The sequence below is a fragment of the Quercus robur genome, chromosome 9 (assembly GCF_932294415.1).
Source record: "Quercus robur chromosome 9, dhQueRobu3.1, whole genome shotgun sequence".
NCBI classification, from domain to species: domain Eukaryota; kingdom Viridiplantae; phylum Streptophyta; class Magnoliopsida; order Fagales; family Fagaceae; genus Quercus; species Quercus robur.
Genome location: NC_065542.1, coordinates 22,514,891 through 22,532,835, shown reverse-complemented (window position 1 = coordinate 22,532,835; position 17,945 = coordinate 22,514,891).

Here is a 17,945-nt window from a genome sequence, read left to right as displayed (position 1 = left end):
AAAATGCAATTTGTCTGAGCTATTGCCATCTTGATAGTCATTTTGTGAGACTGCTAGTGAGTTTGATTGGTTGGTTGGTTTGGAGTTGTTGATTTGGTATGTACCTATGTATTTGGACTTTGGACTCTTTACTATAGGGGATGAGTCTCTTATGAAACAAGATGGTAATATAGAACATAATAAAATATGAATAATTTTGTGGATGAAAAGCAAGTACCCATAGTTAAGTGTTGAAATTGAAAATGTTTTGCAATCTTCCAAATCCATTACCTTTAGATATTATATTGTTCTAGAGAATTGTTGAATTAATTTGGTCAATGTACATGTTTGGTGGGTGGCTGGAAATTTAGGAGCATGGTTGGAAACTCAGGACTGGTTAGGGTAAGAATAATTGCTTTGGTAGTAGAGCTGTGCTTGGTGTTTACATTGTTACACACAAGTGACTTCCTAGTGCTAGAGGAGAAATGTGTGATCTTTTTGAATTTTGATTTTCATTGACTGTATTGTTATTCCTACAATGACATTTTTTCCTCGTTTTTTTAATTCCTTGAATCATTCCAAACGTTCCTGTGTTATCTTCATTTAGTACACCTTGGGTTTTTGGCACTTCTTAATAATCTATGGGAGGGAAGATGTTGGTGTTACATAAATGAACAAAGATACAGAGTGTTTCCATACCTAAAGAATGGCTGCTAGGCAGGCTGTTGACTCTCTCTAGGTTCCAAAGTCTTTTAAGACCTCTAAATCTCTATCTCTGCAATGCCTTTTTCCTCTCTGCTGCACCAATAATTAGGTGTTGAAATTGAAAATGTTTTCCAATCTTCCAAATCCAGTAAGGGAAGAACAATTGCTTTGGTAGTAGAGTTGTGCTTATTGCTTACATTGTTAAATTAGTGGTTTCCTAGTGCTAGAGGAGAACTTCTTAATCTGTATGATTCTCAATTACTTTCTATTATTATTCATATTTCCTACAATGACTTATACAATGTATTATTCCTATTTCCTACAATGACTTATATACTGTCCTCGTTTTTTTTTTCTTTTATGTAATGAATTCGGCTTGTTCTGATCCCTAAATTTCCTCTATTTTGGCATTTATTGTTGTTGTTGTTATTATTATTATTTTTCCTCTTGCTAGAACTTAGAAGTCTGCATTTGGTAGGTACTCTTGTATATGTATAGTATTATGTGTGCATATAAAGCCAAGTTTTTTTTTTTTTTTTTTTTTTTTCAATCTATGACTAGTGTTACATAATGACAACAAGTTATTTGCCCCCACACTATTAATGATCTCATAGTAGCACTCTTTGCAATATGGACCCTCGGATTGATGAGGAGCCAGAGATCATGTGCCTTGTTCCTATCATTACTTTATTGCTGAAGCAACAACCAAATCATCGATCAACTGACATTTGGAATGGCGAGGTGAAATATCTAGTTCTAACAACCGCTTTAATTTTTACATTCTTTTTTACTTTTAGCAAGTTCTTTCAAAGTTGTATATCTAGTTCAAACAACCGCTATAATTTTTATCGATTTTACAGGACTCGGTCCCACTTCAGTGTCGTGGTCGCCCTTAGGAGATGGCAAACATATCGATGCAAGACAATCGGGTGATAGACATTATCAAGTTGGTGGGGCTAGAAGGATTGTTTAGGGCCCCATCTAGAGAGATAGATCATGGCCTAATATCGGCCCTAGTTGAGCGATGGCGGCCGGAAACTCATACGTTCCATCTTCCACATAGTGAAATGTCAATCACCCTACAAGATGTGGAGGTCATTTTGGGACTTCTTATAGATGGTGAGATCTTGGTTGGGCCGACTGGTGGGGGGGGGGGAATTAGAGCCTATTGTGCGAGGAGTTGCTTGGTTTTGGAGTTCCGACAAATGACAAAAAAACTTTGGTGGGGCAAAGAATTTTCATCAGCCGCCTTGTTGAGTGCATTGCAGAGCCACTACCTCATGATGTAACGAAGATTCAGATACATTAGTATGCCCGGTGCTATATTTTAATGCTACTAGGGGAAAAGATTTTCATGGACAATTTGGTAGATAGGGTGCATCTGATGTTCTTGGAGTTTTTGTGGAACTTTCGTGATTCACCACAGTATAGTTGGGGTAGTGGTTGCCTAGCATGGTTGTACAGAGAGTTATGCCGGGCAAGTCATAAAGATCATTCACAGATTGGTGGGGCATTGCAATTGGTCCAGTATTGGGCATGGGCGAGGTTGCCATTCCTGTGCCTGAAGATAGAGCCCCCCAATACAAAAAAAGTCATTTCATTACACATTCAAAGGGCATGAATTACATACCCATTTCATTACAATTCATTTGAAGGGCACGGGTAAGTCACTCATTTCATTACATACCCATTAAAAGGGCATGAATTACATACCCATTTCATTAAAATTCATTCGAAGGGCATGAGTAAGTCACTCATTTCATTACATACCCATTCAAAGGGCATGAATTAAATACCCGTTTCATTACAATTCATTCACTACCCATTTCATACCCAAAACAATGATGAATAAAGTCAAAATCCTTGCAAGATCATGATAAAGATAAGAGCCTAGAAATGATGAATAAATTTTGATAACAAAAACCATGCAAATAAATACTCAAAAAATTTACACTAACAAAACAAAGTTCTATAATTCACAATATTGGTATCTTAACTAAGTTATGTTAACTATCTACCAAATACATAGTCAAATTCTTTAACCCACACCCAACAACAAATACCCAACTACGATGACGATCAAATCAAAAAACCCTTACCTGAGATATAAATTTGTTGAGAGGGAGGAGTAGTGACAGAGAGAGGCAATGTGGTGTGAGATCAATGACAATGTGGTGTGAGAAGTGTGAGAGTTATGGGTGAGTAAGGCAATGAGTTACTAAAGAGTGTGAGGCTGAGTGTTAGAGGCTGAGTGTTATGGGTGAGAGAGTGTTGAGTGACTGATGCGTATCTGTGTGTTATAATATTTTGCCCAGCAAAACTCGAGTCTATATGACTCGAGATCCAAGTATATTTTAATTAAATTTCGAGTCTTATAGACTCGAGATCTATGTGGTATAATCGTGTTTTTCTCCAAGAAAATCAAGTCTTAAAGACTTGGTTTTGATTTGTAGAACTCAAGTCTTTAAGACTCGAGATCTATGTGACATATTACTGGCCAAGTCATCAAGTACGAAGCGAGTCTTTGAGACTTGAGTTTTATACAGAAATCGAGTTTCTAAAACTCGAGATGCTAGTTTGCCAAAACCTTCAAACGTGTGTTAACTTACTATATTGTCTACCCTTACTATGCTAGTCCCCAAATATCACCGTTTTTTTGGTTGAAATCGGATGAATCAAATAAATACAAAGATTATTGTACTTATCTCAAAACAATATATACGGTAAATGTTTCAAAACAATATAAATTTTTTGTGCCAGTGTTTTTGTATTTTTATGCCGAAATTTTTAAACATACTTTATTAGAAGATACTGAATTGTATTCATCTCTATGTTTGTTGTGTTATATGTGTGCCATCTTTTACTAACTATGATGACATTTAAAAATTAAATAAATGTCATGTGTGACACAGTAGTTTCTATGAATCAAAGGAAGTCATTTCCCATGCTCAATTCCTCCTATATGTGTGCCATATTTTACCAACTATGGTGACATTTAAAAATTAAATAAACATCATGCGTGACATGTTAGTTATTTATGAATTGAAGGAGGACATTTCTAATGCTCGATTCCTCCTTAATGAGTACAATCAAACACCCATTAACATATTGTATTTCCTTAAATAATGCTTTGAGTACTTAACTAGTGGAAGGAAAAAAATGTGAAGAAAAAGATAGGGAAGTTGAAAAAGAAAGGAAGGTGTGGGGCCCGGCCCAAAAATAATGGGCTATTCCAAATTCAGGCCCGTCCGAGGAGCGTCCTGTCCGAAGGGACGCCACATATGAGGCACTACTCAATCCCAATAACGTCAAGGAAACCTGTCCGAGGAGTAACTCCTCCTCGGACATCACGAATCCCAGACGAGGAACTCTCTCCAGCTATTTCAGTTCATCCTCCCAACATATAAAATGAATAAAATCCAAAATATCTCATGGAAAGCTACCACCACATTAATTGCGCCCCAACCACCCCCTTGGCCGCATTAATGAGGAAAAGACACCTGAACAGTATCGCCTTGGCCTCTGCAACTCACAAAGGGACTGATGAGGGCGTCTGATGGGACAGGTGCTCAAGTAGATGCTTAGATGATCAACAGGTGTAAGGTTGAGATGAGAGGAAGAGAACTATATAATGTAGTAGAGTCCCTCAAAGAAGTGGACCGAAAAAAAAACTGTACAAGGAGCTAAAGAAATAGAATCAGAAAAAGAGATCCATTCTTGTTGTTTTTATTTCTTTTTGCAAACGATACTATCCATGCATTAGACCGTATAGGTTCACTGAAGCTAAGTTCTTTGACCCATCCTCTACAAATATTTATTGTGGGTTGCGCTTTGGGCCAAGGCCTGATCAACAGAAGTTGGGCCAGGAAAATCGTGCAACTACAATTGGCGCCGTCTGTGAGGAGAGCTAAGGCATCAGCTAGTACAACGGTCGAGCATGGCAGAGCAAGGCCCGCACCAGGAGGATCCTCACCAAGCTGACTCCCAACGAACACAACCCGCCGAGTCCCAAAGGCAAAATAACCCAACCAACCTAGGCGGCAGGGGGAATCGTGAGGGAAGTGTGCATACTATCCGGACGAGCCAGAGTCACACTCAGACAGGAAGTCACGTGTCTCAGAGGCGAAATAGTCACCAGGCCATGCAGCGAGAGATAGATGACCTAAAAAGGAAGTTACGACGTGTACAGCGAAGACGATCTCCCTCTGACTCAGGTGAGTCTTCTAATGCGGAGGACGTGAGTTACAGAAAAAGGTCAAGGACCCCCCCAAGTGAGACCTTTTCTTACGAAAAGGAACCACGCCCAGTACGGAAGTATGAGAGCCCATCCAGCAAAGGTTCGGGGAACGACGCCATGAAGAAGGCGCTGGATCAGGTCTCGAGGTCACCCTTCACGAATAGAATCGAAGGGGCTAAGCTTCCAAGACGCTTCAACCAACCGGTGTTCGCCATCTATACCGGCAGAACAGACCCGGTAGAGCACATGAGTCAGTTTAACCAAAAAATGGCGATCTATTCGCAAAACGAAGCCCTAATGTGCAAGATCTTCCCATCCAGCTTGGGATCGATGGCAATGAGGTGGTTCAACAGCTTGAAGACAAACTCCGTAGGCTCCTACAAGCAGCTCACTCAAGCTTTTTGCTCCCGTTTTATTACAAACACCAGAGTCCCTCGACTTCTCAGTTCGCTACTATCCTTATCCATGCATGAAGGAGAAACCCTGAAAGCATACTCGGATAGGTATTGGGAGGTGTATAATGATTTAGATGACAACCATGATAATGTTGCTATCAGCACGTTCAAAAGCGGTCTCCCCACCGAGCATGGCTTAAGAAAATCTCTCACCGGAAAACCAGTTACTGACGTCCAACAGTTAATGGATAGGATCGACAAGTATAAAAGAGTAGAGGAAGATCAGCTGCAAGGGAGGGGAAAGGAGAAGGTTATCCACCCCAAAGCAAATGATGTCAGGTCGGAACGTCACAATCATGGTCAGCCGAGGAGAGACTTTCCGCAACAGGTTGGGCAGAGCAACCCACAAACAGTGAACGCCGTGTTCAGAGAGCCAGTACAACAGGTGCTGGAGAAAGTAAGGGACGAACCCTATTTCAGATGGCTGGGAAAGATGGCTGGAGATCCTTCCAAACGTAACCAGAACCTGTACTGCCACTATCATCGGGACCATGGGCATACTACTGAGGACTGTAGGAATCTGTGGAATCACCTAAACCAATTGGTCCGAGAAGGAAAGTTACGTCATCTGCTGCACCCATCGAGCGGCCATCCCGGCCAAACAGCACAAGAACCTCGAAGGGACGTGTCTTTAAGACCCCCCACCGGGACGATACATGTCATCCTCGCTGCACCAGGAAGAACAGGGCCACCCATCCCCAGGGTATTAGCTGTTGATCGGCTCCCCTCCGAGGGCAGGCAAAGGGAGCCCAAAAGGCCAAAAAAGGGAAGCTCCTTGATACTGGGATTCTCGGATGAGGATAAGAGAGGAACTATTCAACCTCACGATGATGCCTTGGTGGTCACATTGTGGATTGGGGGCTTCGATGTGAAAAGGGTGTTAGTAGACTCAGGAAGTGCGGTGGAGATAATGTACCCTGACCTATACAAGGGGTTGAACTTGAAGCCGGAAGATTTGACAGCCTATGACTCTCCCCTTCTCAGCTTCGAGGGAAGGATTGTTACGCCAAAGGGGCAAATCCGACTGCCCGTACAGACTGGGGCGGAAGTGGTGGAGGTGAATTTTATTGTGGTCGACGCTTATTCACCTTACACCGCGATAGTTGCAAGGCCATGGATCCACTCCCTAGGGGCCGTAACCTCCACACTTCATCAAAAAGTAAAATACCCATCCAGAGGACAAGTGGAAGAGATCCGAGGAGATCAGGCCGTGGCCAGGAAGTGTATGGTGGCCGCCATCTTACACCGGCCCTTAGTCGAGTCCTCGGCCCCAGAGAGCTTATAGCAGCCAGCCTCCTCGGCAAGACAAGACGATAGGCTGGCCGAGGAGATAAGGTGTGAAGGTTTAGATAAGATTGCTGTCAGAGATGACCCAGAGAAGTTCTTTCAGGTCGGCTCTGAATTGCCCTCTCAAGAAAAGGAGGAACTGGTCAGATTTCTCAGAGAGAATGTCGACGTATTCGCATGGGACGCCTACGATGCCCCGGGAGTTGATCCTAGCCTCATCTGTCACCACCTGAACGTCAACCCCTCTTCCATCCCGAGGAAGCAGCCACCCCGACGCCCTTCAAAGGAACACGCTAGTGCCGTAAGAGACGAAGTGGCAAAATTGAAAAGAGCAGGGGCTATCAAGGAAGTCTTTTATCCCGAGTGGTTGGCAAACACAGTGGTGGTAAGGAAGAAGACGAGGAAGTGGAGGGTCTGCGTGGACTTCACAGACCTAAACAAGGCATGCCCCAAGGACCCATTCCCCCTACCTAAAATCGATCGATTGGTGGATGCAACCGTGGGGCACCCTCGAATGAGTTTCTTGGACGCCTTCCAAGGCTATCATCAGATACCCCTTGCACTAGAGGACCAAGAGAAAACGGCTTTCATGACGCCCATCGGAAATTATCATTATAAAGTGATGCCGTTCGGGCTAAAGAACGCGGGCTCAACCTACCAAAGGATGATGACTCGAATGTTCGAGCCACAGCTGGGCAAGATCATTGAGGTTTATATAGACGATATGGTTGTGAAGAGTAAAAGGGTGTCCGAGCACGTGAAAGACCTCGGAGTAGTCTTCGCTATCTTAAGGGAGCACCGGTTGCGGTTGAATGCCTCCAAATGTTCATTCGGGGTCGGGTCTGGGAAATTCCTAGGGTACATGGTCACCCACAGGGGGATAGAAGTAAGTCCCGACCAAATCAAAGCCATTAACAGCCTACAGACTCCTCGGAACCAGAAGGAGGTGCAGAAGCTCACTGGCATGATTGCGGCATTGAACCGGTTCATATCACGATCGGCGGATCGATGTCGGCCTTTTTACCTTCTGATAAACAAGTGGAAAGAGTTGGAATGGTCGGAGGATTGCGTTCAGGCTTTCCAGCAGCTTAAGGACTACCTGTCCCGACCACCCATCATGTCCAGTCCTGAGGCAGATGAGGTGTTGTTTGCCTACATCGCCGTAGCTCCCCACGCTGTAAGCCTAGTACTAATACGGGATGATAATGGGGTGCAGCGACCGGTGTACTATGTGAGCAAATCACTACATGAGGCCGATGTGCGATACCTACCTTTAGAAAAGGCAATTCTGGCGATAGTGCATGCAACCCGGAAGCTTCCTCATTACTTTCAGGCGCATACGGTCATCGTTCTGACTCAGCTTCCCCTTCGAGCCGTTCTTCGAAGCGCTGACTACACAGGAAGGATCGCCATGTGGAGTGCTCTTTTGGGGGCCTTTGATATTAAATATAGGCCCAGACCCTCCGTCAAAGGACAGGTCCTCGCAGACTTGGTAGCGGAGTTTGCTGAGCCCTCTATAGAAACGACGACCGAGAAGAAAGACCTGGGTGGAACATTGGTTGGAGCAATTTCAGCAGGGGGGACCATGCATTGGAAGGTCTACGTGGATGGCGCGGCCAACCAGAGAGGATCAGGAGTTGGGATAGTTTTAATATCGCCGGACGGCGCAGCCATTGAAAAATCGTTAAGACTCGGATTCTCGGCTACGAACAACGAAGCCGAGTACGAAGCCTTACTTCAAGGGATGGCGATGGTTCAAAAATTGGGTGGAAGAATAATAGAAGCATTCTCGGACTCCAGATTAGTGGTCGGACAAGTGATGGGCGAGCTTGAAGCTCGAGATACTAGGATGCAGGAGTATCTGGGACAAGTCAAACGGCTACGGACGAGTTTTGAATCCTTCAGTCTGACGCACATTTCCAGGAGCGTGAACACCCATGCAGACTCGCTGGCCACTCTCGCCACGTCCTCGGCGCATAATCTGCCACGAATGATCCTTGTTGAAGATCTATCGCAGGCAAGTCCCATCTGCAGAAACCCGGCTCAAGTCCATCAGATCAGAAAAAGTCCTAGCTGGATGGACCCCATAAAGAGTTTCCTCCAAAACGACATCTTACCGGAGGAAAAACTGGAAGCCGAAAAGATACGCAGGAAGGCTCCTCGCTTCTGGCTATCAGAAGACCACAAACTATATCGGCGCTCTTACTCTGGGCCGTACCTACTCTACATACATCTAGAAGAGTCTGAGTCTTTACTTGAGGAGTTACACGAGGGGATTTGCGGAAGCCACACCGGAGGAAGATCGCTGGCGCACAGGGCACTCGCCCAAGGGTACTGGTGGCCGAACATGCAAAGAGAGGCCCAAGAATACGCTAAGAAGTGCGACCAGTGCCAAAGATTTGCCCCGAATATCCACCAACCCGGAGGGGTTCTCAACCCCCTCTCTAGCCCATGGCCGTTCGCACAATGGGGCCTTGATATAGTCGGACCTTTCCCCAAAGCTGCGGGGAACAAGCGATACATAATAGTCGGAACTGATTACTTCACTAAATGGGTGGAAGCTGAACCCTTGGCCAACATTAGGGACGTGGACGCCCAAAAATTCGTCTGGAAGAACATCATCACCCGCTTCGGGACTTCGCGTACACTTATTTCCGACAATGGTCTACAGTTCGACAGTAAGAACTTCAGGGAGTATTGCCGCGAGTTTGGAATCATTAACCGATATTCCACCCCCGCCTACCCTCAAGGAAATGGGCAAGTCGAGGCCGTGAATAAGGTCATAGTGAACGGACTGAAGAAGAGACTGGATGAGGCAAAGGGGAGATGGGTAGAAGAACTCCCCCACGTCTTATGGACTTATCGGACGACGCCACGACGATCGACCGGTGAGACCCCCTTCTCGATGACTTATGGGGCTGAGGCCGTGCTCCCGATCGAGAACAACTTTCCCACGCTAAGGTCTAAATTGTTTACCCCAAACGATAACGACGAGTTATTGGAACGGAGTCTGGACCTAGCTGAAGAAAGAAGGGAAAAAGCGATGATTCATATGGCCTATTATCACCAGAAGCTGAGACAGGGGTATGATGCTAATGTCAAACTGCGGCCTCTGGGTCCAGGTGATCTCGTGATGAGAAAGATTCTTGGCAGCGCAAAGAACCCCTCTTGGGGTAAGTTAGGGCCCAATTGGGAGGGACCCTACCGTGTCACATCCGTGGCCGGAATAGGCGCCTACTACCTAGAAGATTTGGATGAAAAAGCTGTACCTCGACCATGGAATGTAAATAATCTCAGAAGATATTGTTATTAATGAGAATGGCTTAGCATACGTTTTCTTTCATGACTGTCCGCTGCATGCTGTTCCACTGACAACTAACCATAAGTTTTAAACAGAACCTAAGTCCTGCATGGCTCCTCGGACCACAGACTTAGGGGAAATTAATACTTAAGGCAACTAACCAAAAGTTTTAAACAGAACCAAGGCCTTGCATGGTCCTCGGACTCAAGCCTATGGGGAAATTAATACTTAAGGCAACTAACCATAAGTTTTAAACAGAACCTAAGTCCTGCATGGCCCCTCGGACCACAGACTTAGGGGAAATTAATACTTAAGGCAACTAATCAAAAGTTTTAAACAGAACCAAAGCCTTGCATGGTCCTCGGACTCAAGCCTATGGGGAAATTAATACTTAAGGCAACTATTCATAAGTTTTGGACAGAACCAAGGCCTTGCATGGTCCTCGGACTCAAGCCTATGGGGAAACCAAATGCACGAGAGAAAAATCATAAGTTTTGGACAGAACCAAGGCCTTGCATGGTCCTCGGACTCAAGCCTATGGGGAAACCAAATGCACGAGAGAAAAATCATAAGTTTTGGACAGAACCAAGGCCTTGCATGGTCCTCGGACTCAAGCCTATGGGGAAACCAAATGCGCGAAAGAAAAACCATAAGTTTTGGACAGAACCAAGGCCTTGCATGGTCCTCGGACTCAAGCCTATGGGGAAACCAAGCACACAAGAAAAACCATAAGTTTTAAACAGAACCTAAGTCCTGCATGGTCCTCGGACCACAGACTTAGGGGAAATTAATACTTAAGGCAGCTATTCATAAGTTTTAAACAGAACCTAAGTCCTGCATGATCCCTCGGACCACAGACTTAGGGGAAATTATTACTTATGATAGATTGGGAAATTATTACTTAAAGGAAATCATTTTAATACATGCGCACAGTCTAGCACTATCGCGACCCTCAAATGCGCAACCCAAAAACCCATTTTTATTTTGACCGTTTACCTGTATCTAGATCGTTGCAAATGTTTAAAAAAGAGCGCTACTGACATACATCCATAGTAAGCAAAACGAACATTTTATATTAATATTCCGAGTAAATTAGAAAGAGAGGTCCTTACAAAAGAATGGAAAAATAAGACGACTCTCATTAAAAGCCTAAAAAGCTAAGCCTTAGCGGGAGGATCTTCTTTCTGCTCGGGCTGAGGAGGAGGAACCTCAATGGTAGAGTCTGTGGCGGGATCCTTTGCCATATCAGACACGAGGACGGCATCAGGCACCGCCAGGTCTGGCTCCGAAGCAACTTGGGCTTCATCAGGATTAGCTCGGATCTCCTGAGGATAGAAGATGCTCTCGGGCAGTCTCAGTGCCGAATCCGCAGGAACTCCTGCAGCGTCGAGAGCATGAGCCCATGAAATACTGCAGTAATCCCTGCACACCTCGGGGATCTCCTCGGATAGCCTGGCTTCCGTCTCTTCAGCCCCGAGCTGGCGAGCAGCGTTCTTCTCGGCCTCAGTAGCCTCTCGGATCAGCTGGGCCTCCTCTTTGGCCTGCCTTAGCTTATCCTCAACCTTTTGCAGGGCAGCCTTGAGATCCTGCACTGCCCGCCTCTCAGTGGCGAGGTTAATCTGTGTCAAGTACAGCTCTTTGCACTGGTCCTCCGCCTGGGTCTCGGCACTCTTTAAACCAGCCTCTGCACTTTTGCGCCGGTTCTCTGACACCTTGAACTCGTCTGTAAGTTTAAGGTGCTCGTGCTTGAGGGACCCCAAGGCTTTCTCCATCTCCGCCCGAGCCTGGGTCTCAGCCTCAGCCCGGCTACGGCTATCACGGCAAAACTCATCAGCCACGAACACCTGCTGAGTAATCTACGAACGAAACAAGATTGTTTTGAAAAAGAGATCTGACGGGGGTAAATAAATTAATAAAACAGTAAAAGGGTTACTTACCAACGCAAGATCCCTTTTTAGGGATAGGAAGAGCTCGGACTGAGAGAACCGCCTATAGGCCTCCATGTCCCGAGGAAGGAGTAGGGGTTGCTCTAAGGCATCAGCCACGTACCCTGCCCGGCCTCGGTTATACTCTCGGACCGAAGTATTGGAAAGGATGGCAACCCCATCCAGTTCCAACTTGGGGTTCCATGCACGAGGAGAAGCGCGCACTTCAGCAAGGTTTTCCTCATCCCGGCTCTCCGAGGAGTTACCCCTTCTGCTCCTTGGCGCCCGCGTGGTCTTTTGCTGCTTGGTCGGCTGGGCATTCACCTCACCTCCCTCAAGAGTGTCAACCGGCCTCTTCTTCTTCAGGTCCGGATTAACCTTAAGGCCAGGGTCCGAGGCGCCCTAAGGGACCACAGGGGGAAGGGTTTTGACCAGTGATGGAGTTGGCCCCTTCGATGACTGACTCTTCGATGACTGTCCTTTCCCTCGGGAGGACATCAGCTCCTTTAGAGTCTTTCCCTTTCCTGCCATGGGCTCTACCTCCTCGTCTGAAGTATCGTCCGAGCAGATAACGACTGAGGGAACACCAACTGCGGACTGTTGGTCCTGCTCTGCTTCGGGATTAGAAAGCTCCACCAAGGGGTTTTGCTGAATTTCCTCCTCGAAGTAAAACTTATCTATCTCTTCCTCAAGGGAAAGACGAGATGATTCAGCCTCTTCTTCAACCAAAACAGCAGCGCCAGGCTCGTTTACCGGAGGTAGCTGCTCTGCTAAATAGGGATTTCTGACACCAGGCAACACAACTGGTGGCAGATCGTGGTCAGCTAGGAACCCGTCCCTGGACACGTCAATTCTAGCCAGCCTCGGACTGCCAGCCCTTATAGCGTGACTGACCGCCTGAAAAGCGCTGCTCAGAGGTTGATAGCCCAAAACCAGATGGGCCGCACGCAACTGTCCGTCCTCGGCGACGTAAATCTCCGACCTAAGGAGATAGTTCAACGCTGGCACGTTCACAAAGTTTATCCGAGGAGCAACGTGAACTTTGTCTGCAAACAAACCAAGAAAAGTGAGGTTAGACCATGAAATTTTCCAATTACAAAGAAAGCAAGAAAAATAACCCCTCAACACTAAATCCTTTCCCAAAAAGGACCAATCCTAAAAGCGCCGCACCTGGGTTTTCTGCCCGAGTTGGACAATGAATACCGTCGAACCACTCCCCAGAAGCAATGAGGAAGTCATTCTTCACGGTCTTATTGGATACTGGAAGACAAGAGATCAACCTAACGTCCTCGTTCCGGGATTTAAGATAATACCCATCATCCCCGAGGCGGTGACATTCGTACAGATAAGCCACATCGTGCCAAGTAAGGCCTAGATTCATCCGCTCGTCTAAGACATCTACACAGCCTAGTATCTTGAACATATTCGGAGCACACTGATACGGCGTCAACCTATGGTTGAACAGGTATTCCCTTGTGATCCTACGCATGGGAAGTGTCATCCCTCCCTCTATGAAAGCAATCATGGGGATAACGACTTCTCCCTCAACTCTATCTGTTAATACTCCTTCCAGAGGACAGTACCGCAGCCCAACCCCAGGGGGAATGTGGTATTTAGCCCTAAAGGCCTCCATAGCAGCTGGAGTTTTTACTAATTTTTCGAATCTACCCATCTGAACTGAAATGGGGAAATGAAAGTAGAGACCAAGAAGAAAAGTAAAGTCCGAGGAGGGAATTGAAATGGCGAAAAGAACGAAATGTACTGGTACCTGCGCAAAACGCTCAATGGGACGCCTGGAAATCTCTCTTGGACGAAACGCTTCACGAAGAACGGCTACGGTGGCGCAACGGACGCAAGTGTTCGTGTATCTCTGGGATTTGATGGAGTTCTCTGGAGTCCTTTGAGGTTTATGAAATACAGATAAGAAGAAGGAACTGAACCCCTCTGACGTCTTATATAGCCAGGAGGAGAGAGAAAAGATCGCTCCTGCCTAAAAATACGAGAAAAAACGATGGCCGTTCGATCCACGCCACCCCGTTGGATGAAGGGAACATAACGCCTCCAGAAGTTAATGGCCACGCCTCGTAAATTGTAGCGCGTCAAAAGTAACCGTCCGCACGCGCGCCACACGATCTCCTTATTTCCCTCCTATCATAAACATCAAAACCCCGCTTTTCTCCTCGGAAGGAGATAAAAACCGGAGTTTTGAGGGGCTATTGTGGGGCCCGGCCCAAAAATAATGGGCTATTCCAAATTCAGGCCCGTCCGAGGAGCGTCCTGTCCGAAGGGAAGCCACATATGAGGCACTACTCAATCTCAATAACGTCAAGGAAACCTGTCCGAGGAGTAACTCCTCCTTGGACATCACGAATCCCAGACGAGGAACTCTCTCCAGCTATTTCAGTTCATCCTCCCAACATATAAAATGAATAAAATCCAAAATATCTCATGGAAAGCTACCACCACATTAATTGCGCCCCAATCACCCCCTTGGCCGCATTAATGAGGAAAAGACACCTGAACAGTACCGCCTTGGCCTCTGCAACTTACAAAGGGACTGATGAGGGCGTCTGATGGGACAGGTGCTCAAGTAGATGCTTAGATGATCAACAGGTGTAAGGTTGAGATGAGAGGAAGAGAACTATATAATGTAGTGGAGTCCCTCAAAGAAGTGGACCGAAAAAAAAACTGTACAAGGAGCTAAAGAAATAGAATCAGAAAAAGAGATCCATTCTTGTTGTTTTTATTTCTTTTTGCAAACGATACTATCCATGCATTAGACCGTATAGGTTCACTGAAGCTAAGTTCTTTGACCCATCCTCTACAAATATTTATTGTGGGTTGCGCTTTGGGCCAAGGCCTGATCAACAGAAGTTGGGCCAGGAAAATCGTGCAACTACAGAAGGTAATATATATAATTGGTTGAATTTTTTGGAGCTTTGATCTCGTCTTGAATTGGTTTCCTATTGTTTGGTTGTCAATAAAATATATGAAAATAAAGGAGATTAGTTTTTTTAAAATGTTTGATTTTAGTTTTTTGTTGAGTAAATCTTCAAGTAATTTTTTTAGTAAAATAAAGGAGATTAGTTTTTTGTTGATCTTATATTTAAGCCTACATTTACTTTCATCTAAAGGAGTTGACCACTGAGATGGTCTATAACCTAGGGGTTGATGGGAGAGAAGAGTAATTGTTGAAGGGAGGGGAGGGATTCGGGTAGTACTAGTAGGTGATTCTAACCAAGTTCAAAAAGATAAATTACTTTTTTTTTTTTTTAAATCATCTACAAGAAAATGTACTCCTTTTTACCTCACAATTTTTAAGTATAACTGTTCTTTTATGTAGCTTATCTTAAAATAAATCAACAAAAATAATCTATACCAAATAAACCCTTACAATTACTTACATGAAGAGCCTTTTTACCTAACCATTTATCTAAGTACAGTTGTACTTCTATCTAATTTGTTTTTAAATAAAATAAATCAATAAAAATAATCTATACCAAATAACTTACAATTACTAGATAAAAAAATAAAAAAAATAAAAAAAAAAGAGGGGGGGGGGGGGGTGAAGCTTTGTTATAATTAGAATATCTTATTCCATATGATCACTCTACTAATATATCAAAATAAATCCCCATTAATCCACACCCTATAAAATTGTCGGTTTGACAATAATGGTTTTTGAATATCCTATGCCAATCACCTCCGCCTTATCCCATGCTGAGCATAAAACTTTTTCCCCCCTTAAAACTAGTGAGAAATGGGAGATGTGATTTCAAAATTTTCTCTACAAGAAAATTAAAGACACTCAATAAGAAAATTAGACAATGTCTTTTAAGGCACAAAACTCTTAACTCCAAATCTTCTTGTTTAAAATTTTTAGCCCTAGGTATTAATATGTTTTAGGCCTCTTGTTTGTTTGAAATGAATTGGTGATGGCAACATTCTTTATTCATCAAAGAGTTTGGTACTTACTGGTAAGAGTTTGTCAACTCATCCCGAGTGGAATTTCCAAAACATTTCCCATTCTTTTTGACCCCCAGGTATTTCAATACTTTTGGGATTGTTCAAAGCAAAGCTTTATATCAAAATTAAACATTAGTTAAAAATTTGACCTTCGAGATGCCTCATGTTACAAATGATAATTGTGTTGGGTAAATGACACTGGCTCAGCACCTATAAAATATGTCTCCCAAATTAAGCTTCAACTGCCTACAAGAATGCATGCATATAAAATTATATATGCTAACACATAACACTTACTATGAGTATACATTTTATACAGCTGACCACAATAAAAACAATCTGTATATATAGCATTAGCAATGTAGCAAAACTCTGAGATTCACCACAACTTATGAAATAAGCCATCTAATACACAAATACTTAGGCAATCAGCATTTCCAATACATGACACAAGACAGTTTGTGGATTATCTCATATACAATGGGAACAAATTAAGGAGGCACTCATGCAGTCATGCTTGTTTCATGGTCAACTAACAGAGAAATTCTCTTCAAATTTCCAAAAAAAAAAATAAAAATCCCTTCCATATGTGGATAATAGAAAATTCCTAACTTACCCAAATAAACAAATAATTTCCCTTGCATTTTGAGTCTGACATGCAACTAGGCTACCATTGCACTTGCAGGTGCAAGCTAAGTGGGTGTTCCTTACCTTGTGATAATGTTAATCAGTTGGAGATGGAGGCAATTTCCCAACGATTGAAATATGCATTATACATCAGAACTTGGCAACATAGAAAAATTCACTTCCTAAATCAGTTGGCATACTTCAATCAAATACAAAATTGCAAAGTTGACTAGATTCATAAGACTAGATTCTTGCGTGATTCCCTTTGCAAATAGCAATTCTCTACAATAATGTTTAAAACTGTGCGACAATTAACAGTGATAACTGATATGTGATTTATCCATTTAATAGGCTACTACACATCAAGGTAAAATTATGCAGCTCTTTGCAACAACTAACATATCCATTTACAAGAACAATGGGTAGCAGTACATCAAAATACAAATTCAAATTACCACTCCTATTCATACAATCTAGATAAGAAGGGCAATGTAAACAATAAAAATGAAGGGAAAAAAAATCCATCACATACAAGATACTGTCCCACATGAGGAATTACATTTCAAAAATCAAAAGAGATAGAAGGAAAAACTAAAAAATTAAGACAAGCCTCCTCATTAATTTATTGTTTCTAAACCAGAAAACTTCACTAACAAACGAAAAATACATGTCAAATAGGCAAACAGTTGGAGTTAAGATTCCTAACCCACCAAACAGAATCTTGCTTGGTTTATTGGCAAGTATTAAAAAACAATATGTTTAACTTGTTACACCCGTAGGTTTGAAATGTAATTTAGAGAATGTAATCGAACCACAAGATTCTTAACTCCAAATCTTTTTGTTTTAAAGTTTTTGCACTAGTGTATATTGGGAAACGTTTTTCAACCACCTGGCTTTCCTTTTATTTTTTTTTTGAACCGGAAAACTTCACTAACAAATGAAAAATACATGTCAAGTAGGCATACAGTCATATGATATTCATATTAGGGCTTTTAGAAAGCTTTTTGGGAGGAAAATCATTCCCAAAATCCAACAGGTGTTATTTTTTGAAGAACATCTGTTGAACTTAATTGTGATGCAACAATTGCAGAAATATGAATGTGCATAGTCTTTTTTAGTATGGATTGAAGAATGTGTACTAGCCAGAAGAAGCAGAACCTGCCTTTGTGTTAGAACCTCATTTCATCTCCTTTGTGTGTGCATGTGTGTTTCGTTCTAAAAAAAAACTGTTGTTCAATTGAACATGCTCAGCAGTCAGCACAAACAAAACATGTCTCCCACCTAAGCTTCATCTACCTACAGCTACAAGATGCATTAGGGTCACTTAGACACACACATATATATGCTATCACATAACACTTACTTTCAGTATAGTTTTTATACGGCTGACCACAATAAAAACAACAAACTGTACATGTAACACTCAATCAAAAAAAGAAAAAAAAAAGAAAAAAAAAGAAGTC